General features: G+C 38.4%; 2 long non-coding RNA genes across 5 annotated transcripts in view; one reads left to right on the top strand and one right to left on the bottom strand.

The window, feature by feature from the left end:
• The window catches only part of LOC140136297 (uncharacterized), a 272880-nt gene that overhangs the window by 163583 nt on the left and 91536 nt on the right, over positions 1 to 17761 (bottom strand). The window lies entirely within an intron of this gene.
• LOC140136293 (uncharacterized) lies at positions 252 to 8181 on the top strand. 2 transcript variants are annotated; one of them, XR_011856639.1, is made up of 4 exons: positions 252 to 383; positions 689 to 962; positions 4427 to 4537; positions 8098 to 8181. It is a non-coding gene; the product is annotated as an uncharacterized lncRNA (long non-coding RNA). The 2 variants fall into 2 exon arrangements; XR_011856638.1 differs by lacking the exon at positions 689 to 962.

The following is a 17761-nucleotide window of genomic DNA, read 5'->3' as shown; positions in this document are numbered from 1 at the left end:
CCTAAATTTGAAGATGGCGGATAAAACAGAAAAACAAGACTTTTGAAAAGGGTGGAAGAACTCTCCAAATTTGAATAAACGTCCAGATAAAAACGGGAGATGTTCCTAACATGACCAAAAAGGTTGGGGTAATTGTGATTTAACAAATAAAAAAAAGGAATTTTAAAAGCAATTTAAATAGCGAGTTCCAAAAATGCATGCGCGACCTTAAGGTGTATGCAGGATCTTAAGCTCTATGCACAATCGCAATATTGAAATGGCGACTTGCACAGACGATCGTGGGAAAGTATTTATCTAGTTTAAATTTGGGTTTTGAAGGCAAAATACTACCGAAATGGAATAAATAAGGACATGGGATTTTGATGGAGATGTTAAATAGAAAGGTGAGCTAAGATTTGGCAGGGAAAATTGATCGCGAATGCGTGACTAAGACAAATAAAAATACGAAACAGGAAAGCTTACAAAAAAAATAAAATACGGGTGTCACCGCCACAACACCCTCCGCTCAGAAAAACTGTTTCGTCCCCGAAACTCCTCAGCATGGTCTTACATAAGATAAAATACAACATAAAAAGCATGTACATTATTTTTAGGAGAAAATATTCAACAAGTAATGACGCTCAAATAGGTTACCAAATATAAAAACATTGAAAAGATGATCAGCTGTTATCTTTGTTTACATGAACAGCTGATCGCAAATGGGACCCGAAATTGATGACGTCACAATTCAGACGACAATTTGAGCAGTTGTACATGTGTGCAGACTATGCACATGTATGCGGGAATACAATAACAAAGCATAAAAGAGTTCCACAAATAGAATCTGAAAAACAACATGCCAACCGATCACAACATTATGAAGAATTGGAACAAATCTGCTGCATCTTTAATTTCAACCTTAAAGCTTTGCATGCTACTCAAAAACATGCTGTGTGATCTGCAGACCTGAATTTGGAATTGAGGTGAGTAATGAATATTTTTGTTTATTTTTGACGATATAAAAAAAATGGATTGTGGTTGAATATTTAAACCTACACATATAAAGGTATATTGTATGTTTATGACAAGGAAAGTGTATAAAAATATAAAATATTTAATTATGGGCCTTTTCTTTTTTGTATTTCTTTTGCAAAATTTATATAAAACATAAATAAATGAGAACATAGATATAATTCATGAATATGATATATTGCCATACAAAATTTTGTAATGGCACACATGATAATGCAACTGTTGTTGTATGATTGTCCGAATTTGGAATTAAATATTTTTAGCCTAAATTCCTAAATTTGAATTTGGAATTTTGACTCGAAACCATGACAACGCTGCATAAAGCGGGCCTAACAAATAAAACAGTGGCAAATGCCCAAACCTCAAAATTTGAATTGATGGGATAAATAAATATATGCGAAAATTATGAACGGCCTAATGGACAATCCGGCCTAGGCCTATACAAACTATTCGCCATTTTTCTTCAAAATATCACTCATTGGATGATTGAAATTTTTGATTACAAAATTACATTCCAAAATTTCAGAACTTATAATTCGAAACAATTTCCAAAATATGTACAAAATAAAAATCACAAAATTTTTATAAATTAGATTTCAATTATAATATAGAAGTTGACCTAGACCTACAACAACAGCTGATAAAAATCATTATTTACAAAACCGCCTTTGGTATTCAAAACAAAGGGGGTGCCGGTTGGAAGCGGTGGAGGACGCCCATTCCCTCACTCCTGGACCAAATTAAATCCAGACTTCTCACCTATGACTGATTGGATATGGAGAAATACTTTAAATTAGGCCTAATTATACCAATAATCCATGTGGGCCTGGAAGTTTGGCTGTACTGGAGGTGGTGGTTGTAACGGCTCTATCTCCTCCGTCACCACCTCCAGCAAAGTCCCGTCCGGGTAGTTGAGCTCTCTCCGTCACCAATCTGTACAGGTTACGTCCCCACTCTACTTGGCGGCCCTTCACTGAAACTGTAGTTGGCTTCGTCCGTCATTCTTCTCATCATCTGCATTCGTCCCCGAACGTCACCTGCCCGGAGATGGTGTATCTCCCCAGGCAGGGTAGGAATAGAGATGAGACTGGGGATCGGCCGGCAGTATAGGGTGGAGGGGGGCCTGTGGGTGCTGCGATGATCTAGGTGGGGTCGTTGGTGATGTACATGTAGAAATGGACGGTGACTGTGATGTATTAACTTCTGGTTGTTCTTCTTCTTCTTCCAGTAATTCTTCTTCCAGTAATTCTTCCATCTCTTCCTCATTCACTTCGAGAGACATGGACAGCGATGGACAGGGGGATGAACATGGAGTAGATGATTCTACTGGGATTGGAGAAATGCATCTGGTGATTGTGGAAATAGACGTACTTGGGCCTTGTGGGCATCCCCTCTCATGTCTGGCCAGTTGCTGAATAGACCTAGTTTTTGCTCCTCCACAATGTCTACAGGTATGGTATAGTTGATGCCTTTTCATCACATGCCTCCGAAAGGCGGGCTTGTTCACAGTCTCATAAGTACAATCTTCGTGAAAACAACGATCGTCTCGAGCGTGGCTTCTGAATTCCTCTGTCGTTTGCCATCCTGGGCTGGTCCATCATTCGATCTCTTCATCTCTGAATGTATAAAGGAAAAGAAAAGGGGCTTGGGACCTATGTTCTTAATTTTTTTTTTTTTTTTTTTTTTTGGGCAGCATGTGCTTTCATAATCATCTTCTTTTTTTTTTTTTTTTTTTTTTTACTAGGTATAGGAGCTCAAAACATGCTGGGATCCTTAGAAGTCCTCGACGCACCAACCAGTCCTGAGATCAAAAGCTGAGATCAAAAGAACATAGATCTACTTAACCGATCCGTGTGAAGCTTCATAAGTATACCAGCATAGAGCTTAAGGGATACCTAGCCATTTGGGGCGAGTGACTTTTCTACCGCTCTTGGTACACAGCAGGGTTCTGCACATCTTGGGATTGGAGGTAAGTGGGGCGTTGACCTCATTCTCATTGTTAGGGCAGGCGTTTGGACTTGGCCCTCTCCTGTGTATCATTGAAAGGATTTGATCCAAATATTCTTTTAGCTTGTCTACATGGACCACTAAGTCTTTCTTATCCCTCTTTAATTGTTGACCTATGCGATAGATCAGTGGGCTCAAACGCGTTACTACGACAAATGGACCCTCCCAATTCTTTTGCAACTTGGGGCTTTTTCCAACAACTCTTCTAGGTCTGTATAACCATACTCGGTCACCTGGACGGAATTGTTTCACTTCTTTTGCTGAACCTCTGTCGTAGTATCGCTTTTGTTTACCACTAGCTGCAAGCGCATTTTGTGAGCTTCATTATGGACTTTATTCATGTATTCTTGTTGGTTTTCAACAAATTCATCCACATCAGTGACAGCTTTCTCAGGAGGGACACCATATACTATATCAATAGGCAGACAGGGGTTCCAACCCAACATCATTTCTGCGGGTGTATAGCCAGTACTAGCATGCACTGAAGTCCTGTATGCTAACATGATATAGGGAAGGTGTGCATCCCAATCTTTTTGATTTCTGTCACAATATAAGCATAAAGTGTGGGTTAGAAATTTGTTGAAAGCTTCAATGAATTCATTGGACTGGGCATGATTTTGTTTTGTTTGGGATTTTTGAATCCCAAACAATTCACATAGTTCCTTGAACAACTTAGACTCAAAATTTCTCCCTTGGTCAGTATATATCTCCTTGGGGACTCGAATACACTTATAACATGCTCTATAAGGGCTTTGACTACAGTTTCAGTTTCCTGGTTAGGGATAGGTACAGAAGTTATCCACTTTGTGAAAGGATCCCCATGCACAGCATATAACGATTGCCTTCTTTCGTTTCTGGCAATGGGCCTAAAATATCCATGGAAATTCTCTCCATTCGGGATGTTACGTTATGAGATGACATAGGTGCTCTGCTGTGTTTTTCTGGTTTTGTTTTTGAACACAATCATGGCAGTTTCGCACCCACTGAACCACATCTCTATAACAACCTGGCCAATAATAGCGTTCCCTGACTTTCCTGAGGGTTTTCTTACGGCCTAAATGACCTCCTACTCGGGCGTTGTGGAGCTGCAACAGGGCGCCTCTGCGAAGCGCCTCAGGTAACACTATTAGTGGTTTCTTTTCCCAGTGATCACTGGTAGACAGTCTGTGCAATACACCGTCTAAAACAACCAAGTCATCCCATACATCTAAGTACTTGGGATGCCTCAAACCAGGGACTATCTCCCTTTCATTATTTGGCCTAATAGGATCTCCTTCTGTATCTGCCTCTATTTTCCTAAGTACTTCTCCAATTATAGGATCCTGTAACTGAGTCATTCTCATATCTTCTCGGGACATATTTTGCACCCACTGATTATGTGAACTGTTTGTATTCTTTCTCACCGCAGATACCTGTACCTGTGGGGAATTTGGGTCAGAAAGATTATGGTTTTGACATCCATTATGCACTTTGGATTCTCTCAGAGGGATCTCAACTTCGGCCTTTGGAAGCCTGACCGGTAAGTGAACTGCTTTTTCTTGGGAATTTATAGTCATTCTTTGACATTGTTTACAGGCTTGGTCTTCACATGGCCGTCTTGAAAGGCCATCAGCGTTACCGTGGTAACGACCTGCTCTGTGCTCAATATCAAATTGATAATTTCCCAAGATTTCTAACCAACGGGCAACTTGTGCCTCAGGGTTCTTGAAATTCATTAACCATCTAAGGGCTCCATGATCAGTTCTGACCAGGAATTTCTTTCCTAAGAGGTAATGATGGAAGTGTTTGATGGATCTTACTATGGCTAAGAGTTCTCGTCTTGTGACACAATAACTGCGTTCCGCTTTATTCAGGGTCTTACTGTAGTATGCTATTACACGCTCATGTTACGCCTTGTTTTTGTGACAAAAGCGGCACCAAGACCAATGCCACTAGCATCACAGTCTAGTATGAAGGGCTCTTCTTCATTTGGGTATGCTAGGATAGGACTTGAAATGAGCTTGTCTTTTAAGGTTTGGAAGGCTAGATCTGCTTCCTCGGACCATTGGAAAAACCTATTCTTTTCTGTTAAAACATGCAAAGGCTTAGCAATGTAACCAAAGTTTCTGATGTATTTTTCGGTAGTATGAGCAAGTGCCTAGAAAGCTACGTACATCTGTTACACTTTTGGGGGTGGGCCAGTCTTTTACGACTTCAATCTTTTCTGGATCGGTGGACACCCCTTCTTGGACACTTGATGGCCTAGGTATTGGACCTTTCTTTTCAGCAAACTACACTTTTTGGGGTTGAGCTTTAAACCAGCTTCACCTAGGCGATTGAATACTCCATCTAGGCGTTCTAGCGATTGCTCGACACTGTCGGCATAGACCATAATATCGTCTAAGTAAACTAAACAGGTTTGCCATTGTAACCCCCCGCAACACTTTCTCCATAGTTCTCGAGAAGGAAGCGGTCGCAGAAACCAAACCCATAGGAATTCTCTTTGGCTGGTATAATCCTTTGGTGGTATGGAAAGCGCACTTTTCTCGGCTGTCAGGGTGCAAAGCTACTTGCCAGTAACCACTCTGTAGGTCAAGAGTTGAAAACCACTTGGCTCCTGACAGCCGGTCTAAAGTGTCGCCAATACGACTTAGCCCGTATGAATCAGGGATAGTAACTTGGTTCAAACGGCGATAATCAAGACAATATCGATAGGTCTTCTTGTCTTTCTTGAGGACTAGGACACAGTTAGAGGCCCAAGGACTCGTGCTCTCTTCAATAATTCCTTGGTCTATCATATTTTGGACTTGCTCCTCCTCTAACTTTCTCTGATGTATAGGAATACGCCTAGGATTCTGTTTGATGGGGGCGGCATCACCTGTGTTGATTTTGTGCTGGACTATGTCAGTGTACCCCAAGTCTGTTTTGCTTTTGGCAAAAATGTTAATGTGTTTAAACAGAAGGTTTTTCAATTTCTCTTGGTCTTGCTCACATAACTCTTCACTTGATGAGTCCCACAAATCTTTCATATACTCTGGAATGACATCTTCACTTGTTTTTATCAAGTTACATTGCTTAGTCTCGCATTTGGATTCAACAGGTACTATAGTGACGGGCTCAAAGGTAGCTATGACTGTGTTTTCATAGAGCTTTGCTCTTTTTGACTCAGGGTTCAATATTCTCAGGGTTAACTCTTTTTGGGATGGGTCGACGAGGACTCTTGCCAATAATAAGGGTATTTTTTCTGAGAATTTGGTGGAAGGTTCCACGATACCAGGGTCTAAAGATTTCGGAGTTTGAATAAAATGAGCTTTTACAAGCATTTCGCTTTCAGCGGGTATTGTCATGGTTTGTGACATGGCAATATGGAACTCTTGAGTTTCTTCTTCCTCGTAAGGAGAATTTGGCAGCATGTCAAAGAGCATTTCGTTCTTTTTAAAATCAAGGCAACACTCGTGGCGTTTACGCAAGTCACAGCCCAAAATACCATCGATGCTAATACTGCAACTTCGTATTGTGATGTTTATTAGTGTGCCGTTGATTTTAAGGTTAAATTGCCCTTTGCCATTGCAGTATAATTCTGTTCCATCGGCCAATGTCATTTGAATATCATCCTTGTAGAGAGGGGTCTTATTTTTCAGGGATTTTTCTATAGATTTGGGGCTGATTATTGTTACCCCAGCCCCGGTATCTATAAGAAAAGAAAGTGGGGTTTCTTGAACCTTTCCCTGAATGTAAATGCCATCTTTGTCAATTGTAATTATTTCTCTTTGTCTTTTAGTAGGTAAGTTTTCAAAGGGTCGTTTTGACTCAAAGGTTTCCTTACTCAGACCCGCGAGTTTGGATGATTCTAGTTTAACTGATTGTGGTGATGGTGATGAGAATGTCTGGGGGGCCATTATAGGAATTTCCCGATTTGGATATCTTGACAGATTGGGGCAGTCTCTCTTCATGTGTCCCACTTGTTTGCAATGGAAGCACTGTTTGGCTCGGACATTCGACTTTCGATATTTTTCATTTGTGATTGGATTTCCAACAGAGTCTTTTGCATTTGGGGAGGATCCATTAAGTTTCTTTCTTGGGGTTGAGAATCAATTGCCCTAATCCCTGCCCTCTTGCTAGGAAAGGCTTTCTGGTTTTCATGGAATTTCCTAGCCTCTACTTTGATGGCCATGCGTACGGCCTCGTCCATAGGGACGGTTCTCGGAAACAGACCCATTCCCTCACATCTGCACGCGCAATTGCGTCGATGAAGTATTCACGAGCTATGCGGTCTTGCATTTCATAGCCAGCGGTGGGGTAGGTTCGCTTCACCAGCCGCCTTATGGCGTGGGCCAATTCTGGATATGTTTCCTGGGGTTGTTGAGCACGATTACGCAAATAATGCCCTGAACACATCTTCCTGATCTTGGCTTCCAAACGCTTGGTCAGGACTTTAACTAATTCATCATAACTTTGGCGTTTTTGGGCGTCTCGTCTCCCAGGGCTTCTTGAGCCACTCCTTCAAACTGCAACCGAGGCAGAGCAATTTTTCTTTGGAATTCCAATCATTTAGTTTGCACGCCATCTCAAACTGGATCAGAAAATCTGACCAGGTGGTGGTCCCATCGTAGGTTGGGGGTTTCACCGAAAATTTGGCTTTGTGCTCTTTTTTCTCAGGGGTCTTGGGTGTTATGCTAGCGAAATCCAAAAGGGCAGACCCTTGGGTGGGAGCAGCAAAAGATCTAGTACTTTCCACTTGGGGTACCTGCTTGTTCATGTGTTCAGAAATTGAACTTTGAATCATGGTTTGGATTGATGACATACTCTTGCGAGCGGTTGTTTCTACAAGGTCTCTTATCATTTGGGGCATATCATCTCCCTCGTTATCACTGATGTTTTCTTCATTAGCATCAAGGAAAGGGGCGTTATCCCCTCCCTCTTCATTTTCTGTGTTTTCCCCCGGCGCAGGGCCTTTGGGTTTGGGCCTACTGGTACTAGAACCCCTAGACGGTCCAAATGACATTCCCATCATACAGCCACCACTCCCAGTAACTTGTATCTCAGTGTCACCATCATTTTGACTCCCATTTCTTCCCTCATCTTTATCTTTATCTACAGGTGCACGGACTTCCTGACTACCGATAAGTCGTCCCGACCTCAACGAATGTGTGGACAGTGCTTCTTCTCCGCTACTCATCATTTAAGCTTGGTTATTTTCCTATAAAAGAGAAAAGTATCCCACTCCTGACACCATTGCAAGGAAGGCGCTTGAGCCAGTGAGGCGCTTCACTCACTAATACCAATCGAATACTAAGATGCAGAGGGATAAAGAAGTTTTGCCTAAGGACTTTGATAAAGGACACTAATTTGAGATTTGCCAGAAAAAGGGAAAACAAATGGACTGAAAGAATGTAAAAGGGAAAAATTAAGGATGAGTGATGACGATAATAAAATATGCCAGAGTCATGTGATCATGAAATTATCCGAAGGATTCACCATCTCAAACGTATTAATCTCAGAGAGATGGTGAAACGATACAACAAATAGATACTCTGGCTGAATTATCATCATCACACATTTTCAATAAATATTAAATGGAGCGGAGACTTTGAAGCCTAAAGTAAAATGATGCGAATCGTATAAATGAGAGTTTTCTTGACCCATAATATATATTATATTAAACTTTGATATCACAGTTGGTATACAAAATATTGCACAATGTGTTTACAGGACGATGTAATTTATGAAGATGAATATTGTTAAAAAGGTATGATAAATATGATTTTTAAGAGACAAGTGACGAAATATTTTTCCTGAAGCTAATACTTCAATGAAATAATCATTGAAAATTGATACTACTTTCCAGGCCTATTAAAACAAAACTCGAACCGCACACCCTGCGAGAACCATTTCCTATATCATAAAATCTCACGAAACTGAGAGAAATAAATAAATAACACTTTAAGAAAAATATTAGTCACTTAGCATCAAAAACCATTGCATTATTTCATAAATCGTCCATTTTAGACCTCAATTCCTTTTAAAAGGAATTTCTTGTTTTATAAAATTTTGGGATAAAAATCTAATGCGAAGGAAAATTCATGAGAAATATCCAAAGAGATTTCTAAGAAAAATCCAAAGTAAATTTCTAAAAGAATCAGAAGAAAATCTGAAATTAATATTTGGAAAGAATCCTTAAAGAATCCTAAAATGAATTTAGAGATGAGTCCCAAAAGAATCAGAAGGAATCCAAATGAATCCAAAGTGCATAACCTAAATATTTTTGGGGAATTGTCACCTTAAAGTGATCAAAATAAATATAGGTGCCTTCACCTTAAACATGCACGAAAATAAGTTTGGCAGAAAATAAAACTCGCCCAAGACTATATAAAAATGATGTCATTTTCGACACTTGGCTGCCTGACTATCACTCGGTCAGAGGTCGCTGTACGTGCACTTTCGTGAGTCTCCATAAACGAGTTTGAATACAACAATGCGGCGATGTTTACTTTGTGCATGCTCATTAAAGGACCTATTTTATGGATGCAAAACCTAAGTATAAATTCATAACAATTGTTATGAATATTTTGGAATTATTTTTGACCAACCGGTGTCAAAAATAATGGGAGAGGACATGTATAAAAGAATGTTGATGATGGCATTTCATCTCGTATTTGATGGAAGCTTAAAAATCGATCATCATTACAAAACACAACAAGGTTTTGTTGGCTGCAGCTCGCGGGTGATGATTAAAATGAAAGGGTGTTTTAAAAGAAATGAACATTTCTTTTCAGCAAGTCAAAATACGAGATGACAATCCATCATCAATTAAAAATAAAAATAAAACATTTCTGCCATTAAAACAGCAAAATAACCATCTGGATAGGAATTCCTATCCAGAGGTTGGGTTAATTAATCATTTGTAATTAACCAATCATACCTCGTTTGGATGACCAAACTTGCTTGAATCAGTAAATCAATAAATCAGTCACTTGAAAATGTGTGTCTTGTCCCTCTGAAGACTAGATAACAAGTGTTACCAAATTGTTTTGGAGTTCTCATCCTCCTTTGTTCCAAAACTTCTCATATGCAAATGAGGTGGTAGAAAGGTTCTGATTGGACGAGAACTTTATGGCTCATGAAGGGATGAAAAAATAAAGAGGTATGATTGGTTGCTTCCAGAGAGAAGGTGCTGGAAGGTCTAAAATGATATCTCATGAATATTCATTATGTCAATGACCATGCTGAAGAAAAACAAAGGAATAAAAAGAATTAAATGGAATAACAACTCTGTCTTGAAGGCTCCTGATTGTCCAAATGGGGAGTAGGCCTAAATTTGAAGATGGCGGATAAAACAGAAAAACAAGACTTTTGAAAAGGGTGGAAGAACTCTCCAAATTTGAATAAACGTCCAGATAAAAACGGGAGATGTTCCTAACATGACCAAAAGGTTGGGGTAATTGTGATTTAACAAATAAATAAGAAAAAGGAATTTTAAAAGCAATTTAAATAGCGAGTTCCAAAAATGCAAGTAGCGCGACCTTAAGGTGTATGCAGGATCTTCGCTATATGCACAATCGCAATATTGAAATGGCGACTTGCACAGACGATCGTGGGAAAGTATTTATCTAGTTTAAATTTGGGTTTTGAAGGCAAAATACTACGAAATGGAATAAATAAGGACATGGGATTTTGATGGAGATGTTAAATAGAAAGGTGAGCTAAGATTTGGCAGGGAAAATTGATCGCGAATGCGTGACTAAGACAAATAAAAATACGAAACAGGAAAGCTTACAAAAAAATAAAATACGGGGTGTCACCGCCGTTACAGATGCTTATCTTACATGATAGCATGGAGGTCATTGTAATGAATTGAAAAATATGAAAGAACAGGGACTTTAAATAAAAAATACTTGATTGTATTTTGAGAAAAGGTTCAAAAATGGCCACATTTTGAGAAATGGGTCTAGATTTGAGCAAAATATTTATAAATGGGTGCCTTTTTTTCATAGGAAAAATGACCTCTTAGAAATTGGTATTGAGTTGTTGTTTTTTAGTTCATAGCCTCCACTCACCCAAACGAAATATTGGTAATCCCCTGGACATTTCAGGGTTGCTGTAGATTGCTCTCTAAATGAAATACTTCTTTAGGAGAGCTGTTAAAAATACATCAGGATATTGCATACTGCTTGTATTAAGGAGAGTCATGAATTGGACTCCTGGGAATTTAAGGGAAGTCTTTAAGGAATGTTAAAATCACTCACTCCTGGAATTCATGTCAAGTTTCACCTGTCCTAGACAAGTTATACTTATGCCATTTTAAGCAGCATTAAGGAGAGCCATGAATTCCACTCCTGAGATTTTGAAGGGAAGCTTTTTAGGAGGGCTATAATCACCCTCCTGGAATTCATGCCAACACCTAGACAGAATTTATACGGTGTAATTTTAAGCAACATTAAGGAGAGCCATAAATTGCACTGCTGAGTATTTTAAAGGAGGAGGGCTATATTCACTCTCCAGGAATTCATGTCATGTAACACCTAGAAAATTTATACTCATGCCATGTACTCTCATTAAATATACTGCTTGCCATAACTGATAGAAAATATGAGGTAGAGTTAGTCGATCACCCTTAATCGTAGACACCATTCTTGTTTTGTTGGGCAAGGATGATCCAGATTTCCTGTTATATGTTTCATAATTTGTTGAACAAAACCCTACATTATTTTTAAGTCTTTGAACCAACATTATTTTGCATCATTTGATAATTATGTAACTTACGATGACAAAGAACTACTATAAATAATCACCTGCATGTAGACGCCTCATATGAGAGACTGATTGATGCTAATACGGGTTGAGGATGAAAATACACGTTTATAATTGATGGATCAGTTGATGCCGATAGGATGTTGTACAGGATGAGATAGGAAGGTTAAATGGGTCACTGTTTTTTTAGGTAAAATAACATGAGGAAAGTACACAAACTAGAGAAAAATATTGGCCTACTTATCTGAAAAAGTAGCACAAAGGTTAGGCAGGAAAATAAAGTTTTTTCTGTTTCTACTGCAGATTATGAATGTGAACATCATCAAAAGGCATGGGTGTCAATACTGGGAGGACAGGGTGGATGTGCCCCCCCCCCCACCTTTCAGCAAAATTACCCATTTTTTGTTCTTTTCAGCCACTATTTGACAAATCAGGCCAGGGACAGACTTAGGTTTCAGTGAAATGGCAAATCTAGTGGCCCTGCAATAAATTTACTGGCCCAGCTTTTTCAATATGTTCTACTGCAAAAAAAATCCCAACTTTTTTGTCGGTGCTTTTGGGGAAAAATCTATATCAATTTTTAATCATTTGTCATCATACAATGTGTATCATATCGCAAATATCAAAAAATCAGAATTATTTGATATTCCTTGTTTTCAAAATGCAATTCGATATGTCTGATGTGCTTTCAGGTCCCACAAAAAATATGTGGAAACATCACTATCCGAGCCCTTAAAGTCAAGCAAACCTTAACATTTTAATGTACTCAATGTAGAGAGTGTAATCACTAACACAAGTTCAGTCAGTAGTAGTGCCTTTTTAGTTCCAAAAGTTTCAAACTAGGCGGTATTTATGTATCGCTATCATCATCAGATATAATTATGTAGCGCATGGAATAGCTAAGTAGTACATAGGCCTACTATCATCGTAAAAAGCGGCCATATATTTCCAACTTGCTAGCAACGCAAGAGTAAGAATATAAATATTATACAAAAAAATCATTGAATAAAGATATAAATTTCAAGTGACAGGCAGAGCAGAAAACTGTGTAAATATGACCATCACTGATATCTTGTCTCCTAAAGTGTTATATCAGGCTCAAAAATCTAGTGGCCCGCTGGGCCAGCATTGTTGAAGTTTACTGGCCCGACGCTTAAAATCCACTGGCCCGGGCCACCGGCCACTGCTTAAATCCGTCCCTGAATCAGGCCGATTGTCCCCTCCCCCCACATTTCATGCCGGATTGGCACTAATATAGTAATAATGCTTTCTACTGAAGATAGCACTATTTTTCTATCAACATACATTATATCTAAAGTTGAATTCTCCCACACAAAAATTAACCCTAAACCTAACCTAAACCTCTGAGACATATCAGTTCTTGAAACAAATTCATCAGGTTTGGTAATTAACAAATTAAAAGAGTTTTTCATTTGACAAAACCAATTAATGAACAGAGACAAAGGGATCTACAATCTAAGTCACATGTATGAGCCACTTTTGGAGACTGCTAGCAAGACTAGCATCGCTACTGGAAGTGACTTACTTCACACCAGTCATCAGCAGTTGGATCAGCACAAGAACAGCAAGCTTCGAAACTCAGTGGTTCTATGACAAAACTGTCAGCAGGAAATACAAGTAAGTTTCTTGAAATGACAAATGGAAAACGTATAAGTCCCAGAATTGCCACAACTGACATGTTTTTGAATAAATACACTATACTATAATTCTCAGATGATGGGTCGGTCAGTCAGATTTTCCTGTTTTTTAACCATCATTTTTGCTTTGTTGGACGAGGACAATCAAGATTTCCTTTTACTTATTTTGTTGATTTAAAATTAATGAACAGATATCATTTTGCATAATTTTGTCAATTATTTTAGTCTTATTTATGTTAAGGCGACAAAGAACTACTTTATAATAATTACATGTAGGCTTGTGTATTTATGTAACCATCTCATAAGGCGGCTGACTGATGCCAATATAGGGTGAGAATGAAAAGACATGTCTATAATTGATGGATCAGTTGATGCTGATGGGATGTAGTACAGGATGAGATAGGAAGGTGAAATAGGTCGTTGTTTATTAAGGTAAAAATAACATGATTGGGGAAGTACATAAACTAGAGGCCATAATCTCGATAATAGGTACCTGGAAAAGTAGTGCTAAGTTAGACAGGAAAATGAAGTTGCTTCCGTTTCTGCTGCAGATTACGAACATGAATGCTCATCCGATATCTAATTGCTTCCTACTGAAGATAGCAAATATTTTTTTGTATGTTAACATGGATTTTATCTAGAGTTGAATTCCCTCATGCAGATATTTGTCCCTGTGGACCAAAACTTTTTCAGGTTAAAAGAATCTGTCACAGAATTGCTGTAATAGATATAGATTTTGTTATCTTGTTTTAACCAACATTTTTGATTTGTAGGACAAAGTCGACCAAGATTTCCTTTTATTCATTTAACATTTTGTTGAACCTTGGTTATTTTCAATATGTCTTTGAACCAACAATATATAGCTTCATTGTGATGATTATGCTAAGATGACAAAGACCTACTCCCAATTCCAGAAAAATACAGAACTACACCTTTGAGATTAAAAATATTATCCTGTTTTGAAACATAGCTAAATCCTAATACTTTAGTTAGTTCTAACTGGCAATAAAAGACAAATTTTAATATTTGGCAAATTTGAGAAAATACGGGCTAAAAACATACGTTTTTAGGGCATTTGGTATATGCGGTGACAATCAAGCCCAAAGACTTGTACTAAGACTAATTTCAGGTTACGCATTCTATTTTCTGGAAAACAAATTTTCTAATATCTTTTATAACCAAGTATCAAAATTGATTTAAATTAAAATTATAAATTTAACACATAAGTTGGTTCAAAATGAATTAATATAAGTAATATGATGAATTAAATTTTTTTCTGGAATAGGGAGTACCACAACATGATCACCTACATGCTATGTATCAGTCTTATAAGAACTTATTAAGAAGACTGATTGATGCTAATATGGGTTGAGGATGAAGAAGACATCTTACTATAAATAGGGGAATGTTGTGTGTTTGTGGGTGTGTATGTGAACGAACCAGCTCCGTCAGTTTCGATCCAAATGTCGCCAAATTCACACAGGAGATCGAGTAAATACGACAATGTGTTTAAAGTTTATTTGGTTGAAAACGGTCAAGTATTGGCCTCAAAATCATTAAAAAAGTGAGTTTTTCAGGCAAATATATAGACCCCCTAGCGGCTGTTTGTTTACGGGCTATACCATCCAACGCGTCCACTTGGCTAGCAGAAATCGCGCCGTCGTTTACGGGTCGCCGTACCGTCCGCGCGCGTGACTTGACTCGCATGCGGGTGCGCATAGCCAACTTGCACATGGGTACGGTTTATGGTATACGGGATGGGATAACGTAATCAGGCCTACTAAATATCGTAAGAGTACGGGAGGAAGGAAGGAAGCATGAGGCCCTATGCCTATAAATAGTCTCTATCACCATGTAATCTGTTCAGCGATTCATCCCGTTTTAGTAATCACTCCCGTTAACTCAACTAGTGGAGGCCCTTGCGAGCGCGGGCATTCCGCTAGTGTCTATAATTGATGGATCCATTGATGGAACACTGTGCAGGATGAGACAGTAAATTGTAAAATAACATGAAAAGTACACAGACTATAGAGACCATAATTGGTACCTGGAAAAGTAGTACAAAAGTGATGGGAAAATGGAGTGTTTCTACAGCAGTTTATGAACATGGATGTTCATCATCTACACTCTCAGAACATTGGTTAAAAATTTTAACCAACTTGGTTAAAATTTTAACCAACCATGTATTTACAGGTGAACAGCCCAACAGTTGGTTATATTGTTAACCAACCTGGGTTGGTTAACAATATAACCACAGGTTGGTTAAAAACATTGACCAACTACTGGTTAACATTACGGTAACCAACCAGTTGGGCAAAGCATGTTGGGCAAAATGGGCAAAATATAACCAATAGTTGGTTAAACACTATGAATGGGAAGTTCATTTCATTGTTCATATTTTAACCAATTGGAGACATTTGAAGGTAGGAAATTATATTATAAACATTTTATCGGGTATAACACTTAGTTTAAGTGTGTGCGAGGCCAGACTGTGAGCAAGACTTATGATGCTTTATCGACGACAGCTACCACTACAAGCTGTAAGCGTAAGATTATCTGTTGTGTTGGTATTTGTCGTCGATAAAGCATCGTAAGTCTTGCTCACAGTCGAGTCTCGCCTCGCACACTTAAACTAAGTGTTATACCGATGAAATGATATACTTTATAATATAATTTCCTACCTTCAAATGTCTCCAACAGATCTTGAAGACCCGATCCACAGCTTTGCAGCAAGCCACTCATATCGGCCATCTTGTTTTCTTAAATGCATTTTTTTTTTTCACAATGACCAATCACAGTTCGCAAAGGAACACCATGTGACCATCGTTGGGCAAAACCATACTTTGCCCAACTTTATTGGCGGAAAAGGATGTTTTTACCAAGGTTGGTTAACTTTTAACCAACATTGTGTAAATACCATATTGACAGGTTTGACCAACCATGTATTAAACTGTATTTTGCCCAACTTCAAGAATCTTAACCATTGTTGGGCATTTTTAACCAACTGTTTTCTGCCCATTCATTTTTTTATCCAATGTTCTGAGAGTGTATGTGTAATTGCTTTCTACTGAAGATAGCAATATGATAGGAGTATGTCAACATACATTTTATCTAGAATTTTGTTGGTGTTTTTCCCGCTCTACCACATTATTCCCTTGTGAAATTGTATAACTTTTTCAGTGTGCATCAGGCTATTCCAGTTGAAATCCATACACCCCATTTGGGAGACATGATTATAATTTTCCACACAGTAAGTGTAAATATCAAATTGGGTTACCTGAATTGGGTGACTCCATTTGAAATCTACACCCCCTGTGTGGAAGACAAAGGTCATGTCTTCTATTATCGGGGTGTATGGATTTTAATTGAATGGCCATTGCTACTTAATGTACAATGTATACATACCTGGATAATTGATCCAATTGATTGGTAGAATCAAAAAATAATAAAAAAAAAAAAAGAAAAAGATAACATCATTAGATCATGTGATAACGTAGCAATATCCGATATGGGGTGCGTTTCACTCAAATGTAAGATGTTTCATAAGCTCCAAATCCAATTTGTAGTCAATGTAGAGCTTCTAACGCACTGTTACTCTTTCATAGGATTTATTATAAACACAGCCAAATTAAAAAGTCGCCACTGGTTCCATCCCCATTTAATCAGAGTCTGATGAGTTTATAGCAAAATAATTTATATTTATATAGGAACCGTTGTTTGGAAATTCATGCAATTTTAAAAATGACATAGGGAGTTGTATCACGCGGTGGAGCTAGCGTGAGTGCCGAGAATTATGTTGCCTGAATAGGCCGGCAGGTTAATCAACATTTACCCATCTACACGCATCTGAGAGGTCTAATTTCATTGTCATTAAAGGTTTACCCATGCATGTCAAACTGCATATCAAATACCCCGCTCTTTTAATTGTGCGCAGGCAAGTGTACAATGATTCCTGTACGGGTTGCTTCGGGCCACATAAGCTGATACCATGCATTGGCTTTTGCGTGGCCAATTCGTAATTTGTCATTTTTAAAATTGCACAAATTTCCAAACAACGGTTCCTATGCTCACAGTGATTAAACTTTTGATATCAAATTTGGTATCAACCTTCGAAGGAAAGTGTATAGAAAATTATTATATAAATTATTTTGCCATAAACTCATCAGATTCTGATTAAATTGGGGTGGAACTAGTGGCGACTTTTTATTTTGGCTGTGTTTATATAGTTTAGAGTGTAGACTTATGGTGGGTTAAAGGACTTACAACATGATGCAACTAGTGAAATTTACCTCTACATATCAATTGCTCAGTGCCAGCAGTGGGTAAGTGCAATAGCTGCCACATGCAGCTGCTAT

This window comes from Amphiura filiformis, chromosome 16 (assembly GCF_039555335.1).
Source record: "Amphiura filiformis chromosome 16, Afil_fr2py, whole genome shotgun sequence".
Lineage (NCBI taxonomy): Eukaryota > Metazoa > Echinodermata > Ophiuroidea > Amphilepidida > Amphiuridae > Amphiura > Amphiura filiformis.
This window is presented reverse-complemented; position numbering and strand designations above follow the sequence as displayed.